This window comes from Sinocyclocheilus anshuiensis, unplaced genomic scaffold, assembly GCF_001515605.1.
Source record: "Sinocyclocheilus anshuiensis isolate Anshui unplaced genomic scaffold, SAMN03320099.WGS_v1.1 scaffold342, whole genome shotgun sequence".
Classification (NCBI taxonomy): domain Eukaryota; kingdom Metazoa; phylum Chordata; class Actinopteri; order Cypriniformes; family Cyprinidae; genus Sinocyclocheilus; species Sinocyclocheilus anshuiensis.
The window spans coordinates 126,584-133,766 of record NW_015544129.1 but is presented as its reverse complement, the minus strand read 5'-3'; positions in this window follow the sequence as shown (position 1 = coordinate 133,766).

Sequence of the window (7,183 nt, the reverse complement as noted above, 5' to 3'; positions counted from 1 at the left end):
GCCCTGTAGTGTGAGTTGTTCTCTCAGCTGGGGCATCTCAGTCTGGATCTCCCTTACATGGTGCCTCAGGATAGATAGGCTCACGGAGTTGACACTGGTCACTCCCAGGTTGAATAGGGTTCCAACAGCAGCAGTAGCTCTGAGCAAGGCCCCTAGGAATCGTTTGTTACGCCTGTTATGTCCGCTTAGCTCTGCTTGGGTGACAGTCATTTTCTGCAACTGAGTGAGCATGTGTTTGATATCGGCTTCTGCGTGAGCCAGGGTATTCTTAGTCCATCGGGCGCCTGCTCAACTGTAGTGTGCAGCTGCCTGGGGATAATGTGTCCTGCAACTGAGTGAGCATGTGTTTGATATCGGCTTCTGCGTGAGCGAGGGTATTCTTAGTCCATCGGGCGCCTGCCCAACTGTAGTGTGCAGCTGCCTGGGGATAATGTGTCCTGTAGACATTTCGGGGGTTGAGTCAGACGTACACCTTTTGGGTGGGAGTCCTACAGTTGGTCACAAGAAGTCCAGGTTGGTCCCTCAGTGCAATGCCTGATGCTGGACCCGGTGATGTGATATCGAGTTGCGGCTGTCCTCTGTTTGGCTGGAGGCACAGGATGGTGAGCCACAGCAACATCCTGATACAGAGAAGAAGATAGACAGTGGATCAGTGGTGGAGATGCTTGGACTGGTTAGGACAGTCTTTCGTTTTGAGAACTACAGCGGGGCCTAGTTAGCACTAGCCCCCCTGTCTTTCCCTGCCAGCAGCCACATGTCTCTTGATCTGATTATGATGGACCCAATTTAAAAAACTGGTTCTTTCTGTCCCCGGCTCAGCTTGATCCGGTATGCGACAGTGGAGAGTTTGTCCATAATCTCATGTGGTCCAGTGTGGCAGTAACTTCTTTGATAGGATAGGATAGGATAGGTACTTTATTAATCCCCTCAGGGAAATTGGTTTGCATGAGCAGCCAGACATAAACCATACAACACAAAATAAATACAATAGATAAAAGAAAAAGAAAAGAAAAAATTATGAATATAATAAAATACACTATACAAAATATGTAAACAGGTAATTTCCCGTCAGATTATAGGATACGAATAAGGTATATAGGTATAAATATAGGTAGGTAAGGTATATATAGGTAAAGATATAGGATAAGTTTAACTATCTAGCTCACTAGAAGGGTGAAGGTACCTTTGCACGTGAGAGATATGTTATACAGTCTAACTGCAGTAGGTACAAAAGACCTTCTATACTGTTCACTATTGCACCGAGGCGAGAATTACAAAATTAAAATGACTAAAATTACTCCTCAATGCAACAAGCATGTCATTTAGAGGGTGAGTGGTGTTATCCATGATAACTAGCAATTTGTGCATCATTCTCTTCTCAGTAACCACCTCCAGAGGGAACAAATCCTGTCCAATCACAGAACTCGCTTTTTTTATGAGTTTATTCAGCCGTTTAGCAATCACCCCCTTTCATACCAGTGCCCCAACACACCACAGCATAAAACAGAAAACTGGCAACCACAGACTGATAAAACATATTAAGCATTTTGCTACATACACTGAAGGATTTAAGTCTCCACAGAAAATACAGTTGACTTTGATAGCCGATGAGAGGTTGTCTGAGGCGGCTGTGTGTAGCTGTAGTACCAGACCCTTTCGCCCACATCCAGTTCTTTGTGTGACGCCTTCCGGTCGTAGTATGCTTTCTGGCCTTCTGCACTCTTTTGGAGTCGTTGTTGGGCAAACGCAAATGTGGCTCTCAAATGCCGGTGTAGTTCATCAAGGTATTGGTGAGTGGTGTAAGCGGTGACAAGGTTAGCTGTCATTAGTTCAAAGGGAGGCACACTTGTTGACTCATGTGGAGTTGCTCTGGATGTGCAGTTGCGCTTGTACTCCCAGGAGTTTCCAAATCTGCTGCATGATCTCAGCTGTGAAGTGGGTGCCTCTGTCTGAGTTGACTCTCAATGGTAGCCCAAACCTGAAGAAGATGTGATTTATCAGGAGGTATGCTGTAGTTTGGGCAGTATTGTTGGGTGCTGGGAGGCACTCTACTCACTTGGTGAACTGGCACACAACTGTGAGGAACTGTTGTGTTGAACTGGGTAAGGGTCCGACCCAGTCAATTTGGAGATCTGACAGTGATGTCATCATCCAGCTCAGTTCAGTTTAAATAGTATCTGTTAATTTCCAGCGATATCGTTGACTTGATCCCCAACTAAGCAAGCCAGAGGCGACAGCGGCAAGGAACCAAAACTCTATCGGCGACGGAGGTCCTTTCTAGGTGCTGATCCACCATCTGGTCTGGATACGTACTGGATCCGGGTGACTGCGGTGACCATCTGATCTGGATACAATGTAAACACCTTAATCGATCCGACTGAGCTCGATCGGATTGAAATTTCGATCCTTTTGAATAAAGTGTTGTATAAATGCGTGTCCTGTCATTACAACTGTGAAGTGGATAAGGGCAACCTCCCACCAGTCCTTGTTTTGGATTCTCATCCACAGGCAACCCATTTTGGGCACGGGGAGGGGCATTTTTACTGCGTGATAAATATGAGCAGCACGGCACAGTGGTTTAATGTATATTTACTCATAAATTAATAAATATTAATTCTGCTGTTAAAAACAAATAAAGAAGCCGTGTAGGAGAGTGGTTATTATGTGCATTAACAGTGAGAAACTCTATATTTGCGAAGTGTGTGCATGTCAAAAAAATGTATTCCAATTTGAAGCTTGTGACATATAAATGCGCACATCAACCCGATCACTTTATTTAGCGTTCATGTAAACACTACATTCAGATTCATCAATCGGAATGAATTCAGTCCAATTAAACCAAAAATTGTGCATGTAAACGTAGCCACTGACTCTGAATTGTGAGCAGCACACAGAGACAATCAATTGTGAATATAAGTGATTTAATAAATGAAACTATAGCTAATGTACAACTAAACTAAGCAAAAAACATATATACATAATGAAGGAAGGTAAGGAAAGAGAGAAGAACAAAAGAATGGCAGTATTTCACATCAATTAACCACAACCTAATGAGAATCATCAGAAAATCTAAAATCACCTTAAAAAGGGACTCAAACTTAAACACGCATCTAAATAGTTGTAAACGGTTACTTGCATTGGTTTTGTTGCTGAACAAGAGTCCTGATAGAACTGACAACGGAGGTTCTTGATGAGTTCTTTAGGAGTGAGCTGGAGGTTTTCCTCTGACTCTTCTGAAGATAGGAAAGTCCACAGCTAATCGACAAAGTTACTTGAAGAAAACAAACCGTTTGACAAAAATCAAACTCAAGAGGAGAGTTTTGAGGAATCTTGGAGAGTGTCCGTCTCAAGAAGAAGGGTTTTGAGCCATGACTAGTCTGAGTTAGGGACTTTTGATAGTTCCTAGCCATACCCACCTTTTGGGTGGAATGGCCAATACCAGGCGTGCACAGTAAAATCCTGAGTGTTAAATTAACACTGCTCGGAGCATATATGGTCCCACTCTAAAAGAGTGTTAAAGTAACACTGAAGCAGTGTTAAAGTTAAAGAGATAATTATGTGATTAATTAAGTGCTGATTGATCATTAGTAATGAACAGCTGCTGTTAACAAGCAGAATCACTGAAGAAAAGAGAAACACAAGAACTACAACTGACTTCAGCCACAGTCTTAGATGAAATCAACTGAAATAAAATACATTAAATCTCTCAAGATTTCAGTAGAAGATAATTAAACAACTCCACAAACAGCATCACCAGCTTCACACATTACTAACCAGTGTGACTTTATTTCTGGAGTATCTAAAACAGAAGTTCTTTATTGAGAATTAAGGTTTAGATGTTTTTTTTTTTTTTCAACTTACCGTTTTGGTGAATAGTGTTTGCTTTAGTTGCCTCTTGACCCTTGACTTTTTTTCTTGACTCTCTCTTTGGTTGTTATAATGGTGTTTATAAAGCACATATGTGATGGCAAGGAACTTATGACAAAATAATTTTATTTGTCTGAGTCTTTGATTGCATTTGATCTAAATCTGTAGTATTTTTATGACTTCTATATTATTGCAGTTATACGATATTAGGTGACAATGTGAGAAAATTTTATAAACCACTTTTAACAATATGATTTATAAAGTGGTTTCAATTCTGGCACTCATAGACATGAAGATTCAGCATGTGAATCTCAGAAATTGAGACAAAATATTCTGATAATTTTGATATGATTTTTGAACGTCACAAAACAAGGCAGTAAAAAGTCACAACAAAAATAAAAGAAAATAGTAAGAATAAAAGAAAATACTAAGACAATGCAGCTGCATAATTTATTCATGTCGCAATGCATGCTGGGAGCCATGGATGAGTTATGATTGGTGCACCCAGAATGCAATACAACATGAATCTGTCTGATGATCGTCACCATTGTTGAGATTCATATGCTGATTCTTGATGTCTGCGTGTCTAAACAGTACAGATGTTCTCAACTGGTGTGCAAAGTGTTTTTAAAGTTATTTATTGTTTCTTTGAAATGCAGTCGTGATCAATAACATAAACTAAATTACACATCACCACTGATGACATCAGTGAATCAGGCTATACATGACAACTACATCATTATCAAAAATGATGATCACAATATTACCTGATCACATTTTCGCTTTATTTTTCTTGCTCTAACAAATATGTTTCATAAACACGGTTACAACAACCAAAGAAAAACTAACGTTAAAAAGTCAAGGATCAAGAGCCCAACTAAAGCAAACACTTATTTCCACAATGGTGACTTCACATTTTATTCTTTTCAATAAACATTAACATCTAAAACTCTGTTAATTCTTAATAAGATATTTTAGACGCATGACAAAAAAAGTCAATCTGGTTAGTAATGTGTGAAGCTGGTGATGCTGTTTGTGGAGTTGTTTAATTATCTTCTACTGAAATCTTGAGAGATTTAATGTCGTCTTTTATTTCAGTTGATTTCATCTAAGGCCTGTTTCACACATATTCCGTCTGCAGTGCATGTGCATGCGGTACGTCTGCGTTGCTGTAGCAGGAAGTGGCTATTGTGCTTTCACACAGGACACGTTTGTAGTGCGGTACTGACGGCCGTTAGATCCGTGAAATAAATACAATAATGGGTACGTAGTTTCCCATTCTGTGTATTGTAAATGTATATGTTTTCAAATTTATTGAAAAAGCTATATTAGCATTATTACTCTCTTTATTTTGCATGTAGTGCATGTTGTTGACAGGAGAAAGGCGGTCACTTTCTATATGTTGCTAGGGAGATTAAAGAGAAGGACAAGACGAGTGTGGGTTCATCCACTTAACCAGCGTAGAAGACAACTTGGAGCATATTACCACCTTGTGTCCGAACTTCGACTTGACAGTGACCGGCACCTGAAATACTTTAGAATATCTGCTTAGCAAATGGATCAAGTTCTTGCTCTGGTTGGAGCAGACATCACAAGGCAAACAACAACTTATCGGTTGTCCATCGAACCCAAGCAGAGGCTTGCTGTTACACTGAGGTAAGGACAGAATATGATGCTTTTTATATATATTGTTTAACTTTTTAATTATAATTCTAAACTTTAACATCTTCAACCAGTGTATGTATAACAAACATGTATTTTGTCTATATTATATATATATATATATATATATAAATAAATATTTTTATGAAGTGTACTATCCACACAATTTAATCAATACATGAAACTATAGCTAACACAACTAAACTAAGCAAAACACATATATACAGAATGAAGGAAAGTAAGGGAGAGAGAGAGAAGAGCAAAATAATGGCAGTATTTCACATCAATTAACCACAACCTAATGAGAATCATCAAAGAATCAAAAATCACCTTAAAGAGGCTCAAGCTTAAACACACATCTAAATAGTTGTAAACAGTTACTTGCATTGGCTTCGTTGCTGAATCAAGAGTCCTGATACGGTAGACAATGGTTCTTGATAAGTTCTTTTAGAAGTGAGCTGGAAGTTTACTTCTGGTTCTTCTGAAGATAGGAAAGTCCACAGCGGATCGACAGAGTTACTTGAAGATGAAAAACTGCCGGAAAATCAAACTCAAGAGGAGAGTTTTGAGGAGTCTTGGAAAGTGTCCGTCTCAAAAGAAAGGGTTTTCTGAGCTTAGATTAGCCTGAGCTAATGACTTTCATAGTTCCTATCCACACCCACCTTTTGGGTGGAATAGCCATACCAGGCGTGAATTTTTGAGTGGGAGAAGTTTTCTTTGTTTCCCTTTATGGTCCATTTGCATGTTTATGGCCGGTCTGGAGGATTGGTGCAGTTTTACCCAGAATATGCTACAAATAGTATGATGCATTTCACGATCACATAGTGTACATCATTGTTTGAGGAATAAAGAGCAGATCATTTTGATACCAAGAAAGAAACATCTAGAAGATAATAAACCAGAGATACATTCATACACCTGAATATAAGCGTTTAGATCTTAACTAATACAAATAACGAGCGGTAACTAGGCTAATATAATAGGCAAACATACAAACAACATATGCATAAACCAGATACATTTGTAACTGATTAATTATAGTCTAAATAAAGAAAATGTCTTTATGTGTGTGTGTTATGTGTATTGCCAGCACGGTGGGGGGCTAGTTCGCTGGTCAACCAGACCCATTGGTGCCTGGCCCCGGGGGTCATTTACGTCTCTTTGGAATGTGTTTGAAATTCAATGGGGAGACGAGAGTGGTGAAACTGTTTAGCATCTCCTTGATAGTGGGGGGGAACCATTGGCCATTTAGCACCCATATAAGTGTAAAGTCTGTGACCAGGACTGTAATTTATATGCAAATGTAAAAGGCTAAAAGGGTCTCTTAAGCCATAAAACCCCAAAGATCATGCATGATTCTACGCAGACGCTACACTATACTATAAAATAGACGCTAAAGCCGCGGCTGAAATCGGTCACTTGTCCACAGAATTAGTATTTTCTGTACAGTGAATGGCACGTAGTGCACTATATAGGGGACAGAGAACGATTCAAACAGTGTAAATATGCTTTCCATTGAGGAAAAAAAGAAGTCTGGTTTCGCGCTGTGTCCCGCTAACCACCGCACCGCACACACACTGCTCCAGTCCAGAGACACGATAGCACGGAGCGGATCACATGCGCGAGTCGGCGCAGACCACAAAATGTATCGGAG